Source organism: Miscanthus floridulus, chromosome 17, assembly GCF_019320115.1.
Source record: "Miscanthus floridulus cultivar M001 chromosome 17, ASM1932011v1, whole genome shotgun sequence".
Lineage (NCBI taxonomy): Eukaryota > Viridiplantae > Streptophyta > Magnoliopsida > Poales > Poaceae > Miscanthus > Miscanthus floridulus.
In genome coordinates, this window is record NC_089596.1 from 80,088,326 (window position 1) to 80,094,910 (window position 6,585).

Below are 6,585 nucleotides of genomic sequence, written 5' to 3' on the forward strand. Positions count from 1 at the left end.
GCGACGACCGGAATTCAGCTCGGCAGCGCTCGGGCAAGCCACAGCCACGGCGGGCGGCGGAGACGGCATCCTTTTCCTTGCGAGTTGCGACCCCAAGCCCAAGGGTGGACGCACGGTTTCACTCAAACACCGTTGACCCTACTCGGTGCCTATCTGCCGTCCGATCGAGCGCGTGCGGCCTAGATCGTCGCGTCGCAGGAGAGAGCTCTCTTCCTCTTCTCGGTACCTCGGCTCCGCCGTCTGCCCGTCGGCGCCCGCTCCTTTCTCTGCGTCTCCTCATTGGCTCCTGCACGCGCCATGTCCACCGCGCACGCGCGCTACACCTACCTAGGCTCTCTAGGGAGGCGGAACAGAGCCGACGTGTGCGGGCCTGCAGGGTAGCGAGCACATCGCCGGAAGAGGAGAGCGCCAACAGTGGCCATGGTCTCATGGAGACGCCGTTGCCGCGGCGTGCTGCTGGTGGAAAGCGAGCGCCTGGAGCGGATCTTGCTGGGGGTGCGTTCTTCTGGCGCGCTGCCTGTGCCCGGAGCCCCAGAGCAGGTTCCGGCGTACCCTGTACTAGTGCGTACAGGGGACCGGTTGTCGAAATGCCACGGCCAGCGAGAGCCTTCATTCGCTCTGCCGGCGCCTCAGCTTGCCGTCCAGTACGTACCTTCTTCTGCTCATGTAGCTGGTTGTTCTGTTCGTCATGAAGTAAATCAACCTGGCCTGCCACACTGCTGGTGTCAGTTTTATTGGAATTTGGTCCGCAGCGCAGGTGTTGTGGAAATGCCGCGAACAGGAAATTGTCCTTCAGAGCGCAGGTGGTACCGGGACCCTGACCTCGACTTGTTTGAAAAAATGCTGCAACATGCCAGGTCATCCATGGAGAAGAGACCCATTGTTTCGGAAGCGGGCTCAAAGTCTTCGTGGGAAGGCAACAAGCAATAATTGCTGTTTTGCAATAGCCTGTAGTCACACAGTGGCTCGTGTCAACAGCTGGGAAGTGTGTAGTCACTGGAAAACTCCTAGCCTCATGTTCAGTCCATGAAGATGAAGACCATGCTACCTAGTGGAAGACTCACTGGAAGCTGCTGAGAAGTTTCAATACCGTGTTCTTTCCAAAGTGGCCCATATTGGCCTGTCAGAATCACTGCAAATTTCGTGGAAATTAGTCCTCAAGAGTCAGGTAAAGTGGCTGTTAGCCTGTGATTTCTCTTCAACAACGGAGCTGCTCTTCTTCTCAGGTCTAGCCATCTGGGTTCTCTGAGGACTGGGGTAGATCAGGTAAGAAACCAACCCCCAAGAGCATGGCACTCTGGAATGGCGTGGGTCAGGTAGCCAGCATCGCGCAGCTCACCGGTGTGGATGCGTACGGTCTTATCTCAATGATTGTGGAGGCCGCACAGACAGTTAAAAGGAACCGGGAGACCTGCCAGCTGCTGGCACGGCGTACAAAGATGATCGGAGATCTTCTGCAGCAGCTCCAGAGCACGCAGCTGATGCAGCACACAGAGACGAGGATCCCTGTGGAGCAGCTGGAGGAGACGCTTCGGCACACTGTACTTGCTCATCACGTCATGTCGGGAGGGCAGCTACCTGCACAGCTGCTTTATGGGAGGGAGGCAGGCTGATCAACTCCGTGAGGTGCAGAACGAGATCACCTTCTACCTTCAGCTCTTCCCCCTTGTCAGCTTTGTTGACACCACCCGTACCTGGGAGCGAATTCTGAACAGAGATCGTCCTTTGTGTACAGAGGTACGGATTTTTGACATTGTCATGTTTCAGAATTCCATGCCTGCAACATGTTCAGATCAAAAAAAATTAAAAGTTGCTGTTCTAGTGTAACCATGTGCTCAATGCAACTCTTAACTTTCAGTTTGGCTGATTTTTTTTGTCAATCAGAGAATAGCATTATGTGGAAACCTCTGAGATTAGTGATGGTTTACGCAACTCAAGCCTCTTGGTCAGAAAACTGCATAAGTCTTAGTAGTTGTATAAAAATCTAGGTTCAAAGGAACTTAAATATAAGGAGCAGCATGTAGCCAATTTACATGCTTTTCATCGGGAAATATTTGCTAACATCGACCTCCATTATGACATACCATGCATTGTATAAAATTTAAGATTTAAAATGTCGATAGCAGTTTTTCCTGGGGTATTTTCTAATTAAGGGAAAAGTTATGCTCCAAGGATCTTATTGCTTTTATTCTTAATTTTCGTCTGCAAGGAAACTGAAGGCGGGATACACACAATGCATTCGCAATATGACAGTAGGTATATTATACCAATGGTTTCCCTTTTTCATGTCACATTCTTGATTCAAGATCCCCTTGTTTATGGGGATTTAAACCTGCCTCATGTTACCTCCATTTCATCACAGGTTTACACTGAACTATGCATAAATATCTTAGCTAGTTTACTCCACAAAATAAAATTTGTAGAGCAACATACCTCTGCTCAAACTATGAATATGCTAAGGTTTGTATGTGAAATTTATGCACTGTCTATGCAGTATTTGGCATGGTGTACAATTCTGGTGGAGATAATTAAATCAGTCGAACTCAAGCTATTACATAGTCAACATGTGTGAGACTAGTTATGTGCTACATCAATGAACAAAACTTCCGCCTCATCCACCCTGCCCAGTGCCCATAAATGGAAAATATTGCCTCTGATTCTCTGAATAGCAAGTCTTAATTGTTCACGAAAAATAGCCACGTCTTGATGTCATTTATTCATATAACCTATCATTTCTGTATATTTCGTACTATATCAGCCTCAGAACTAAGGACCTCAAAATGTTTGAAGATTCAGGTGCTCAACCGCTCCTAAAATCTAGGGGACAGCAAAATCTAGGTATGCCCATGCACATACCCAACAATTTCTTGTTTGTTTCTAACTGTGGCACTGTGCTATATATTTGCAGTGCAGACTTAAAAAGTGCAATTTTTTCACGTAAATATACATCAGCAATCTTGCAGCATCCTTCGGCTGAGAAAAAAAACTCCATCGAAGTTTTGATGCAGATTTTCATGAAACAACCTTGTTCAATACAGTAATAGTTAAACTATCTTCTCAAAAAAATTTTAAGCCCATGGAGGGCGACTTTAAACAGATGATTGTCGTACTATTTTCTTACAAAACTGTTTTCTTATGCACTCATAAATGATTGAGCCTCTCATTCTCTCGTAGGCTTGAACCTCCTGATACCATCAGGATCTTCGTATTTTGCTTCCTCCTCTTTACTTAATGGAGGGTTGTAAAGTATTTTTGTCATATGTGAAGTGCTAACATGCACATATTATGCAATTTTATCTAGCAGCTGCGTTAACTTTGTTGTATTATGTTCATGTCACACATATGGGGTCACTAAGATTTTATTTGTTCCTTACTCTGAAATACATCTATGTAACTCTGGAACACAAACATGTCAATTGCCAATATATGTGAATGTACATATTTTCGTCATATTTGTCACATATTGATGCCTTTTATTTTGATGAAAAGGTAGAATAGAGCATAACCTTGAAGTAATCAATGCAGATTTTGTGTCACCAGGGCATGGACAAATTACTTTCTTGTTCTACCAGTAGTCTGTCAATTTCATTTTAAGAAAATTATAGAAGTTAACCAGAATGAGGATCCCTTGATGTAGAAAATTCCTCGTCTGTTCTTCTATAACTCTGTTGAATATGCACTTTTGATTTTAGAATATAAGGGGAAGCTTTGGATTATTACTCTACTTCAGTCATACTCTAGTTTGCATTATTACTAGGAGGAGGATAGCTGTAATCTTTATGCTTTCAAACACATATGACTGCTATTTATAATCAGTGACTTGGTGGGGTTTCCTGTAAACCAGGCCACGGCATGAACATGGGAGATGTAGCAAATACCATTTGTGATCGAGAAGAAGGGTTGCTGCATTTTAGTTTCTCTCAGATTTTGGTTGCTACAGACAATTTATCAGAGAGAAACTTGGTTGGAAATGGTGGATTTGGTCATGTTTACAAGGTAATGTTTTGAGACAATCTTTAGGGTGAAATGAGTTCTTGAACTGTTCAAGTATGACATCCAGGTCAAAAGAATTTTCAGAACACACCCTCCACGTGGTGACAGGGCCCCTCACATGTGGCACCTTGCTCGTGTTTAATGATCAAAAGCATTTGCTTTCTTGGTTTACCATTCAGTAATACCAGTACACTAGCAGCCTATAAGCTTACACATAGAAAATTGTCTAGTCCCCTTATACATCTTTAGATTAGTTCTTCAACACTGGCATTTAATTTCTTTAGGGCAAACTGTTGAATGGTCTTGACATTGCTGTCAAAAGACACGATAAATCTTCTTCAACTCAAGGTCAAGAGAATTTCAGACGTGAGATTGAAGCCATTCCAAATCTTCGGCATGAAAACATAATTGCTTTACTTGGTTGCTGTGTTGAAGGAGGAGAAACAATCCTTGTCTATGAATACATGCCAAATAAAAACTTGGCATCTGTCATTGCTGGCAAGTTCTCTAAGTCTCTTTCATATTTTTTTGCTCAGTTGTTAAGCAATTGTACTCTCAACGATTGCTGATGCAAATGTCTTTATGTCTTTTTGTAGATGAAACAAAAAGGGAGTTGCTAAATTGGTCTAAACGTCTTCAAATAATTGAGGCAATAGCTGATGGTCTTGCTTATTTACATGGGAATTCCCAGATGGGCATTGTCCACAGGGACATTAGTCCGGATAACATCTTGTTGGATCAGGAAATGAATGCCAAAATTTCTGATTTTGGTATGGCTATAAAGCTAGCTCCAAATGCGATTAAAGAGGTGGTTGTGTGTGGCAAATAGTAAGAACTCATCTCAGGCATCTGATAAAACAATTAAGTTAGAGAGGCAAATCTCATTTACACTCCATGTTGGCATGATGAACTAATGAGCCTATCTTCATCTTTTAGTGGCTATGCAGCTCCTGAATATCTTGCTACCGGAGAGATCTCACAGAAAGCAGATGTGTACAGCTTCGGCATTATATTTCTTGAGTTAATAAGTGGAAAGCTGTCCCGGGCTTATATACAGCAATCAAACAGCAAATCTCCAGGGCTGCTACTTCCTGATTATGTATGTATTTTTGTTAAAAAAGTGCATGCCATGAAATTTGTTACCACGTTAGCGTCTTCGTTCACAACATGGTTATTGTCTTATTGATAGTGTAAAATTGGTCCAGCTAGATGGTTTTCTGAGTTGCCTTGAACTTCCTGGTCGCTTCGTTTCGGATACCATTTTAGTTTATATTTGCAGAACTGTGATTGAGCTGTATGTGCTTCAAGAGTTGGTACTAAAGACTTCAACATATACCAATTTGTGAATTATTTCAGGCACGCACATATCAAAAGAGGCTGCACAAGCTTATTGATCCATTACTATATGTTACAAAGCATGTCCGAGCTCAGATCACAGAATGTGTCAAGCTGGCGCTGTTGTGCACTAGCAATTTTGAAAATCGACCTAATATGTCTGAAGTTGTTACCATGCTTCGCAAAATCAAGGGGACGCAGCAATAGAGAAGGGTAGTGGAGTCACATTATCAGATTTAGTTCTGGAGGAACCATATGTAAAAATGACCATGCAAACTGTGAACTAATGTTTCCATGTGCAGTTGATATTTTCCCCATAGTCTTTTATGAAGATTGATAGTATGTGAATTGTGACAATATAGTATCATAAAAAGCGACATATACAAAATTGCAACAAATAGAATCTCTTTTTCGCATTGGTACATGCAGTGATGCAAGAGGGAGATTGAGCCTGGCAACTGGCAAGTTGGTTAAAGGCTCAAAGCACACAGAGGTGGTCCGAGGTCCCTTCCATGCCGTCTGTTTCCAGCAGAGCTTAATATGCACATAGCTGATCTGCGCTTGGACATCTTGTGTACCAATGTTGCAGAGAAGAGGAGATAGGAAGCTTTCTTTCACATTGCAATAAATAAATAAATAAACACCTACCGAAGCTGTTTATTGCTTGCGTGATTGCGTCCAAACTCAGCTCATGGAGGATGATCGCTGATCCCTGCTGGGTGATCGCTGCTTTTGGTTCACCACGGGATTGCTGATTGGACGGGAATTCTCATGGTCGTCCACAGTGCGACCTGGACAGTGGACACCTGGTACGGTGGTGCATGCTGATGCTGTTTGCTGTTGCAGAGGAGCTAGGCCTCCGAGACGGACACGTGATGCGGCCGGCGACGACCGGAATTCAGCTCGGCAGCGCTCGGGCAAGCCACAGCCACGGCGGGCGGCGGAGACGGCATCCTTTTCCTTGCGAGTTGCGACCCCAAGCCCAAGGGTGGACGCACGGTTTCACTCAAACACCGTTGACCCTACTCGGTGCCTATCTGCCGTCCGATCGAGAGCGTGCGGCCTAGATCGTCGCGTCGCAGGAGAGAGCCCTCTTCCTCTTCTCGGTACCTCGGGGACTACTTCACACGAACAGTGTACGGAACAATATTTTTCTCTCCCGACAATCCAGGTCAGTATTTTGCTCTTCTGGCTTTCGCCGATGCACGGACTTCACTCTTGAGCCGCTCCATGGCCGCGGGGTTCCTGACCAGCTCC

General features: G+C 44.5%; 1 pseudogene; it reads left to right on the plus strand.

The window, feature by feature from the left end:
* The first annotated feature begins 11 nt into the window (after positions 1–11).
* Positions 12–5,706, plus strand: LOC136517529 (cysteine-rich receptor-like protein kinase 36; annotated as a pseudogene).
* Positions 5,707–6,585: the final 879 nt, after the last annotated feature.